Raw genomic sequence first — 10,800 nt, 5'->3', positions numbered from 1 at the left:
AGGTAGTTTCCCCCTTAACCTCCTGTTTTTGCAAATATCAATGCAGTAGGGAATCAGCAGCATTTATTATCCCTTTAATCCATTTTGGGGGCATTTTTAACTGAGGTATAGTAGACATACAACATTATATTAGTTTCAGGTAGACAACATGGTGATTTAAATTTTGTATATATTGTGAAATGATCACTACAATAAGTCCAGTTAATATACATCACCATGTATATAGACTTTTTTCTTCTGATGAGAACTTTTAAGATCTACTTTCTTAGAAACTTTCAAATATGCAATATAGTATTATTAATTACAGCCACCATAATGTACATTACATCCCCATGACTTATTTATTTTATAACTGGAAGTTTCTACCTTTTGACTCTAGTCACCCATGTGGCCCACCCCTCATTCTCCACCTCTGGCAACTATCAATCTGTTCTCCATATCAATGAGGTTGGTTTTAATTTTAATTTTTTTTGTTGTTTGTTGCTCTTTATTTTTTTTTATTCCACAATACTCCACTTTGAATTCCATTATATATATGTGTTTGTGTGTGTGTGTGTATGTGTGTGTGCGTGTGTGTGTGTATGTGTATATAGATAGATAGATAGATAGATAGATAGATAGATAGATAGATAGATAGATATAGCCCACTTCTTTATCCATTCATCCATGAATGAAGACTTAGGTTGTTTCCAAATCTTGGCTATTATAAATAATACTGAAATGTATAAGGGAGTACATATATCTCTTTGAATTCATGTTTTTATTTTTTTTGGATAAATACTCAGAAGAGGAATTCCTGGATCATGTGGTAATTCTATTTTTAATTTTTTGAGGAATCTTCATACTGTTTTCCATAGTGGCTGTACTGATTTACATTCCTCTGATGCACAAGGGTTCCTTTTTCTCCACATCTTTTCCAACATTTGTTATTTCTTGTCTTAAAATATATCCATTCTAACAGGTATGAGGTGATATCTCATTGTGCTTTGGATTTACATTTCTCTGATGATTAATGATGTTGAACCTGTTTTCATATACCTTTTGGCCATCTGTATGTCTTATTTGGAAAAATATCCATTCGGATCTTCTGGCCATTTTTTAATCAAATTATTTGTTTCTTTGGTATAGAGTTTTATGAGTTCATATAATTTGGATATTAGTCCTCATCAGATATATGATTTGCAAATATTTTCTCCTGTTCAGTAAGTTGCCTTTTCATTTTGTTGATGTTTGCCTTTTACTGTGCAGAAGCTTTTCAGTTTAATGTAGTCCCACTTGTTCATTTTTGCTTTTGTTGCTTTTGCTTTGGTGTCAGATTCAAAAAATTATCACCAAGACCTATGTCAAGAAGCTTACTGCATATGTTTTCTTCTAGAAGTTTTATGGTTTCAGGTATTATTGTGTTGGCCAAAAGTTTCCTTCGATTAAGTAAAAATAAAAGACATATTTCTCATTTTCACCAAGGACTTTATTAAACAACATATTCACTGTTTTGTTCTACTACCTTTTGCCATTTTTCAGGCAGCTTCATAATTCCATCTTCCCAAAACATTTTATCTTTTTGAGCAAAGAACTGTTCCAGGTGCCTTTCACAGTCTTCCAGGGAATTGAAAATTTTTCCATTAAGAGAATTTTGTAAAGACTGAAATAAATGGAAATCTGAAAGTGGAATGTCTGGTGAATATGGCAGATGAATCAGAAGTTCCCAGCCAAGCTGTAAAAGTTTTTGCCTGGTCACCAAAGAAACATGCGGTCTTGCGTTATCCTGATGGAAGATTATGAGTTTTCTGTTGACTAATTCTGGATGCTTTTCGTCGAGTACTGCTTTCAGTTGGTCTAACTGGGAGCAGTACTTCTTGGAATTAATCATTTGGTTTTCCAGTAGGAGCTCATAATAGAGGACTCCCAATCCCACAATATATACAACATTACCTTCTTTGGATGCAGACCGGGCTTTGGTGTCGTTGGTGGTGGTTCATTTTGCTTACCCCACAATCTCTTCCATTCCACATTATTGTACAGTATCCACTTTTAATCTCCCATCACAATTTGTTTTAAAAACAGAACATTTTCATTACATTTAAGTAGAGAATCACATGCGGAATATGGTCAAGAAGGTTTTATTGCTTAACTTACATGGAACCCAAACATCAAAGCAATTCACATAACCAAGCTGGTGCAAATGATTTTCAGTGCTTGATTTGGATATTTTGAGTATGCCAGCTATCTCCTGTGTGGTACAAAGTTGATTGTTCTTAATGTCTCAATTTGATCGCTATCAACTTCAACTGGTCTACCCGACCATGGAGCATCATCCAGCAAGAAATCTCCAGCACAAAACTTCACAAACCACTTCTGACACGTTTGATCAGTCACAGCACCTTCTCCATACACTGCAAAAATCTTTTTTGTGTGTTTCAGTTGCATTTTTACATTTCTTGAAATAATAAAGCATAATATGCCAAAAATGTTGCTTTTTTTCCCTTTCATCTTCAGTATTAAAATGGCTACACAGGGCTTCCCTGGTGGCACAGTGGTTGAGAGTCTGCCTGCCAATGCAGGGGACACGGGTTCGTGCCCTGGTCTGGGAAGATCCCACATGCCGTGGAGTGGCTAGGCCCGTGAGCCACGGCCACTGAGCCTGCGTGTCCAGAGCTTGTGCTCCACAACGGGAGAGGCCACAACAGTGAGAGGCCCACATACCACAAAAAAAAAAAAAAAAAAAAAAGGCTACACAAAATTTCACCAATTTTAATGTTTTTTTTTAATGCATGCTGATATTAGAGCTGTCACAATACAATCTAACAAAATTGTTTTGAATGAAGTTAAAGACAGCTAAGCACTACTAGAGCCATCTTACAGAAAAAACTGAACGAACGTTTTGGCCAACCCAATACTTCAAGTCTTTAATCCATTTTGAGTTAATTTTTGTGTATGGCACAGGATAATGGAGAAGTTTCATTCTTTTGCATGTTGCTGTCTAGTTTTTCCAACACCGTTTATTGAAGAGGTGGTTCTTTTCCCACTGTATACTCTTGGTTCCATTAGCATAAATTAATCAAACATACATGTGTGGTTTTATTTCTGGGCTCTCTATTGTATATTATGTGGTGGGTTTTATGCCAGTAAAATGCTGTTCAAATTACTATAGCTTTATAATACAGTTTTAAATCAATGACTGTGATGCCTCCAGCTCTGTTCTTTTTTCTCGAGGTTGCTTTGGCTATTAGGGATCTTCTGTGGTTCCATGCAAATTTTAGGATTTTTCTATTTCTGTGAAAAATGCCATTGGAGTTTTGACAGGGAGTGTACTGAATCTGTAGACTGCTTTAGGTAGGATGGGCATTTAACCATATTAATTCTTCTAGTCCATGAGCATAGAATCTTTCCATTTATTTGTGTCTTCTTAAACTTTTTCATTAATGTCTCATAATTTTCAATATACAGATCTTTCATCTCCTTTGTTAAATTTAATCCTAGATATTTTATTCTTTTTGATGCAACTGTAAGTGAAATTGTTTTAATTTCTCTGATAGTTTCTCATTAGTATATAGAAAGGCAACATATTTTTGTGTACTGATTTTGTATCCTGCAACTTTACTAATTTTTTTTATTAGTTGTAACAGTTTATTTTGTGGAGTCTTTAGGGTTTTCTATATATAGTATCATGCCACCTGCAATAGTGATAATTTTACTTCTTCCTTTCCAGTTAGTATGTCTTTTATTTCTTTTTCTTGCCTAACTGCTCTGGTTAGGACTTCCAAAACTATGTCGAAGAAAAGTGACAAGAGTGGGTATCCTTGTCTTCTCGTTGAAGTTAGAGAAATGGTTTTCAGCTTTTAACCTCTGAATTTGATGTTAGCTGTGGGCTTTTCATACATAGCCTCTATTATATGGAGGTGCAGTTCCTCTATACCCATTTCATTGAGAGTTTTTACCATAAATGGATGTTGCATTTTGTCAAATGATCTTTCTACATCTATGGAGATAATCATATGATTTTCATCCTTCATTTTTGTTAATGTGGTATATCATGTTGACTGATTTGTGGATGTCAATCCATCCTTGCATCCCTGGAATAAATCTCACTTGATCATGGTGTAGGATCCTTTTAATATATTGCTGAATTCAGTTTGATAATATTCTGTTGAGGATTTTTACATCTATGTTTATCAGGGATATTAGCCTGTAATTTTCCTTTTTTATGGTGTCTTTGACTGGTTTTGGTATCAGCTTAATACTGGCCTCATAAAATGAATTTGGAAGTGTTCTTTCCCCTTCTACTTTTAGGTAGAGTTTGAGAAGCTCTTGTATTAATTTTGTTGAATGTTTGGTTGAATTCACCAGTGGAAGAGTCTGGTTCTGGACTTTTGTTTGTAGAGAGTTTTGAAATTACTGACTCAATCTCCTTACTAGTAATTGGTCTCTTCAGATTTTCTATTTCTTCATGATTCAGTTGTGGAAAGTTGTGTTTCTAGGAATTTATCCATTTCTTCTGGCTTGTCCAATTTGTGGATGTTTAATTGTTCACAGTAGTCTTTTATAATCCTTTGTATTTTTGTGGCATCAGTTGTAACATCTCCTATTTCTAATTGTAATTATTTAAGCCCTTTGTCTTTTTTTCTTGGTGAGTCTAGCTAAATATTTGTTAGCTTTATTTTTTTTAAAGAACCAGCTCTTTGTTACACTGATATGTATATGTCATTATATCTCCCAAATTCAGTGAGCATCTTTGTGACCATTACTTTGAACCCTTTATCAGGTAAATTACTTACCTCTGTTTAAAGGTTATTTCATGAGGTTTTATCTTATTCTTTCATTTGGAGCATATACTTCATCTTTGTTTTTTTCTTATTTTGCTTAACACTCTGTTGGTTTCTACACAGTAGATGAAACAACCATCTCACTCTGTCTTGAAGGAGTGATCTCATGTAGGAGGTGCACCTTGTCATTCAACCCACCCCAGCTCTTGACTGTCCCTCAAACCTTTGTGCTTGTCCAAGCAGCTATTATATTTTTAATAGCTCCTAGTAGATAAGGATGCTCCAAACCTGTCAGTGTTCCAAAGGGGAGGATATCAGTACCTAGATTCAGGCTGACAGGAAGCCAGACCTTCATGCAGCAGTTTTCAAGAGTATGCAAATATATACTGTCCTGTGGGACCACAAGCCCAAGCCCTACTGGCCACCAGAGCCAGGTAATCTGGAGGTGTCCCCTATGCAGTAGTTGCAAAAATCAGTGCTCCAGACAAGTGAATGAGCTCTTCGTGGGAGATACCAAAAAAACTCCAAAAAAAACTAGTCCAAAATTTTTATGAATACAGATGGGAACACGAACACTAGCATGTTGGAGCTTAGCACACCGGTATTGAAGGGAAGACTGTGTAGTGACTTGTGACAAAGTTCAGTACAAAGAGTATTAATAATACAATTTCAGTAAGTATAAACAACTAAAGTTCTGTTCCTCAGCCACAATAGAAATCAGCTTTGTCTAAACATATTTAATAGGCACAAAAGATTTAAGTTAAACTAAGCAGCTAACGGTAGCTTGAATTATTTCTCCTGCACTAAGTGAATTTATAAAGGTAACTTTCAAGTACCTTTAAAAAGGTCTTTTCTTTATTAATAAAAATTTAGTTATAGACATAGAGGAAGACTTGTGTTTCATAAGAGCACCGGAATTCCCTAAGACAATTTTGAACAAATTAATATTTTTTCCTTAGTTATATCTTTTTTTTATTTTTTATTAGTTTCTGCTTTATAACAAAGTGAATCAGTCATACATATACATCTGTTCCCACATCCCTTCCCTCATGCATCTCCCTCCCTCCCACCCTCCCCATCCCACCCCTCCAGGAGGTCACAAAGCACCGAGCTGATCTCCCTGTGCTCTGCGGCTGCTTCCCACTATCTATCTACCTTACGTTTGGTAGTGTATATATGTCCATGCATCTCTTTTGTTTTGTCACAGCTTACCCTTCCCCCTCCCCATATCCTCAAGTCCATTCTCAAGTAGGTCTGTGTCTTTATTCCTGTTTTACCACTAGGTTCTTCATGACATATTTTTTTAAATTCCATATATATGTGTTAGCATACGGTATTTGTCTTTCTCTTTCTGACTTACTTCACTCTGTATGACAGACTCTAGGTCTATCCACCTCATTACAAATAGCTCAGTTTCGTTTCTTTTTATGGCTGAGTAATATTCCATTGTATATATGTGCCACATTTTCTTTATCCATTCATCCGATGATGGACACTTAGGTTGTTTCCAGCTCCGGGCTACTGTGAATACAGCTGCAATAAACATTTTGGTACATGTCTCTTTTTGAATTATGGTTTTCTCAGGGTATATGCCTAGTAGTGGGATTGCTGGGTCATATGGTAGTTCTATTTTTAGTTTTTTAAGGAACCTCCATACTGTTCTCCATAGTGGCTGTACCAATTCACATTCCCACCAGCAGTGCAAGAGTGTTCCCTTTTCTCCACACCCTCTCCAGCATTTATTGTTTCTAGATTTCTTGATGATGGCCATTCTGACTGGTGTGAGATGATATCTCATTATAGTTTTGATTTGCATTTCTCTAATGACTAATGATGTTGAGCATCCTTTCATGTGTTTGTTGGCAGTCTGTATATCTTCTGTGGAGAAATGTCTATTTAGGTCTTCTGCCCATTTTTGGATTGGGCTGTTGGTTTTTTTGTTATTGAGCTGCATGAGCTGCTTATAAATTTGGGAGATTAATCCTTTGTCAGTTGCTTCATTCGCAAATATTTTCTCCCATTCTGAGGGTTGTGTTTTGGTCTTGTTTATGGTTTCCTTTGCTGTGCAAAAGCTTTGAAGTTTCATTAGGTCCCATTTGTTTATCTTTGCTTTTATTTCCATTTCTCTAGGAGGTGGGTCCAAAAGGATCTTGCTGTGACTTATGTCATAGAGTGTTCTGCCTATGTTTTCCTCTAAGAGTTTGATAGTTTCTGGCCTTACATTTAGGTCTTTAAACCATTTTCAGCTTATTTTTGTGTATGGTGTTAGGGAGTGATCTAATCTCATACTTTTACATGTCCCTGTCCAGTTTTCCCAGCACCACTTATTGAAGAGGCTGTCCTTTCTCCGCTGTACATTCCTGCCTCCTTTATCAAAGATAAGGTGACCATATGTGCGTGGGTTTATCTCTGGGCTTTCTATCCTGTTCCATTGATCTATCTTTCTGTTTTTGTGCCAGTACCACACTGTCTTGATTACTGTAGCTTTGTAGTATAGTCTGAATTCAGGGAGCCTGATTCCTCCAGCTCCATTTTTCGTTCTCAAGATTGCTTTGGCTATTCGGGGTCTTTTGTTTTTCCAAACAAATTTTGAAATTTTTTGTTCTAGTTCTGTGAAAAATGCCAGTGGTAGTTTGATAGGGATTGCATTGAATCTGTAGATTGCTTTGGGTAGTAGAGTCATTTTCACAATATTGATTCTTCCAATCCAGGAGCATGGTATATCTCTCCATCTATTTGTATCATCTTTAATTTCTTTCATCAGTGTCTTATAATTTTCTGCATACAGGTCTTTTGTTTCCTTAGGTAGGTTTATTCCTAGATATTTTATTCTTTTTGTTGCAATGGTAAATGGGAGTGTTTTCTAGATTTCATTTTCAGATTTTTCATCATTAGTGTACAGGAATGCCAGAGATTTCTGTGCATTAATTTTGTATCCTGCTACTTTACCAAATTCATTCATTAGCTCTAGTAGTTTTCTGAAAGCATCCTTAGGATTCTCTATGTATAGTATCATGTCATCTGCAAACAGTTACAGCTTTACCTCTTCTTTTCCAATTTGGATTCCTTTTATTTCCTTTTCTTCTCTGATTGCTGTGGCTAAAACTTCCAAAACTAGGTTGAATAAGAGTGGTGAGAGTGGGCAGCCTTGTCTTGTTCCTGATCTTAGTGGAAATGGATTCAGTTTTTCACCATTGAGGACAATGTTGGCTGTGGGTTTGTCATATATGGCCTTTTTATGTTGAGGAAAGTTCCCTCTATGCCTGCTTTCTGCAGGGTTTTATCATAAATGGGTGTTGAATTTTGTTGAAAGCTTTCTCTGCATCTATTGAGATGATCATATGGTTTTTCTCCTTCAACTTGTTAATATGGTGTATCACATTGATTGATTTGCGTATATTGAAGAATCCTTGCATTCCTGGAATAAACCCCACTTGATCATGGTGTATGATCCTTTTAATGTGCTGTTGGATTCTGTTTGCTAGTATTTTGTTGAGGATTTTTGCATCTATGTTCACCAGTGATATTGGCCTGTAGTTTTCTTTCTTTGTGACATCCTTGCCTGGTTTTGGTATCAAGGTGATGGTGGCCTCGTAGAATGGGTTTGGGAATGTTCCTTCCTCTGAAATTCTTTGAAAGAGTTTGAGAAGGATGGGTGTTAGCTCTTCTCTAAATGTTTGATAGAATTCGCCTGTGAAGCCATCTGGTCCTGGGCTTTTGTTTGTTGGAAGATTTTTAATCACAGTATCAATTTCAGTGCTTGTGATTGGTCTATTCATATTTTCTATTTCTTCCTGATTCAGTCTTGGCAGGTTGTGCATTTCTAAGAATTTGTCCATTTCTTCCAGGTTGTCCATTTTATTGGCATAGAGTTTCTTGTAGTAATCTCTCATGATCTTTTGTATTTCTGCAGTGTCAGTTGTTACTTCTCCTTTTTCTTTTCTAATTCTATTGATTTCAGTCTTCTCCCTTTTTTCCTTGATGAGTCTGGCTAATGGTTTGTCAATTTTGTTTATCTTCTCAAAGAACCAGCTTTTAGTTTTATTGATCTTTGCTATCGTTTCCTTCATTTCTTTTTCATTTATTTCTGATCTGATCTTTATGATTTCTTTCCTTCTGCTCGCTTTGGGGTTTTTTTGTTCTTCTTTCTCTAATTGCTTTAGGTGCAGGGTCAGGTTGTTTGCTCGACATGTTTTCTGTTTCTTTTTTTTTTTTTTTTTTTTTTTTTTTTCCCTGCGGTATGCGGGCCTCCCACTGCCGCGGCCTCCCCCGCTGCGGAGCACAGGCTCCGGACGCGCAGGATCCGGACGCGCAGGCCCAGCGGCCAAGGCCCACGGGCCCAGCCGCCCCGCGGCACACGGGATCCCCCCAGACCGGGGCACGAACCCGCATCTCCTGCATCGGCAGGCGGACTCCCAACCACTTGCGCCACCAGGGAGGCCCTGTTTTCTGTTTCTTAAGGTGGGATTGTATTGCTATAAACTTCCCCCTTAGAACTGCTTTTGCTGCGTCCCATAGGTTTTGGGTCATCGTGTCTCCATTGTCATTTGTTTCTAGGTATTTTTTAATTTCCTCTTTGATTTCTTCAGTGATCACTTCGTTATTGAGTAGTGTATTGTTTAGCCTCCATGTGTTTGTATTTTTTACAGATCTTTTCCTGTAATTGATGTCTAGTCTCATAGCATTGTGGTCGGAAAAGATACTTGATACAATTTCAAATTTCTTAAATTTACCAAGGCTTGATTTGTGACCCAAGATGTGATCTATCCTGGAGAATGTTCCATGAGCACTTGAGAAAAATGTGTATTCTGTTGTTTTTGGATGGAATGTCCTATAAATATCAATTAAGTCCATCTTGTTTAATGTATCATTTAAAGCTCATGTTTCCTTATTTATTTTCATTTTGGATGATCTGTCCATTGGTGAAAGTGGGGTGTTACAGTCCCCTACTATGATTGTGTTACTGTCAATTTCCCCTTTTATGGCTGTTAGTATTTGCCTTATGTATTGAGGTGCTCCTATGTTGGGTGCATAAATATTTACAATTGTTATATCTTCTTCTTGGATCGATCCCTTTATCATTATGTAGTGTCCTTCTTTGTCTCTTCTAATAGTCTTTATTTTAAAGTCTATTTTGTCTGATATAAGAATTGCTACTCCAGCTTTCTTTTGATTTCCATTTGCATGGAATATCTTTTTCCATCCCCTTACTTTCAATCTGTATGTGCCTCTAGGTCTGAAGTGGGTCTCTTGTAGACAGCATATATATGGGTCTTGTTTCTGTATCCATTCAGCCACTCTGTGTCTTTTGGTGGGAGCATTTAGTCCATTTACATTTAAGGTAATTATTGATATGTATGTTCCTATTCCCATTTCCTTAATTGCTTTGGGTTCGTTATTGTAGGTATATTCCTTCTGTTGTGTTTCTTGCCTAGAGAAGTCCCTTTAGCATTTGTTGTAAAGCTGGTTTGGTGGTGCTGAACTCTCTCAGCTTTTGCTTGTCTGTAAAGGTTTTAATTTCTCCATGAAATCTGAATGAGATCCTTGCTGGGTAGAGTAATCTTGGTTGCAGGTTTCTCTCCTTCATCACTTTAATTATGTCCTGCCACTCCCTTCTGGCTTGTAGAGTTTCTGCTGAGAGATCAGCTGTTAACCTGATGGGGATTCCCTTGTGTGCTATTTGTTTTTTTTCCCTTGCTGCTTTTAATATGATTTCTTTGTGTTTAATTTTTGACAGTTTGATTAACATGTGTCTTGGCGTATTTCTCCTTGGATTTATTCTGTATGGGACTCTCTGTGCCTCCTGGACTTGATTAACTATTTCCTTTCCCATAGTAGGGAAGTTTTCAACTATAATCTCTTCAAATATTTTCTCAGTCCCTTTCTTTTTCTCTTCTTCTTCTGGAACCCCTATAATTCGAAGGTTGGTGCATTTAATGTTGTCCCAGAGGTCTCTGAGACTGTCCTCTGTTCTTTTCATTCTTTTTTCTTTATTTTGCTCTGCAGCAGTTATTGCCACTATTTTATCTTCCACCTC

This window comes from Mesoplodon densirostris, chromosome 2 (assembly GCF_025265405.1).
Source record: "Mesoplodon densirostris isolate mMesDen1 chromosome 2, mMesDen1 primary haplotype, whole genome shotgun sequence".
NCBI lineage: Eukaryota > Metazoa > Chordata > Mammalia > Artiodactyla > Ziphiidae > Mesoplodon > Mesoplodon densirostris.
Note: the sequence above shows the minus strand (reverse complement) of the source record.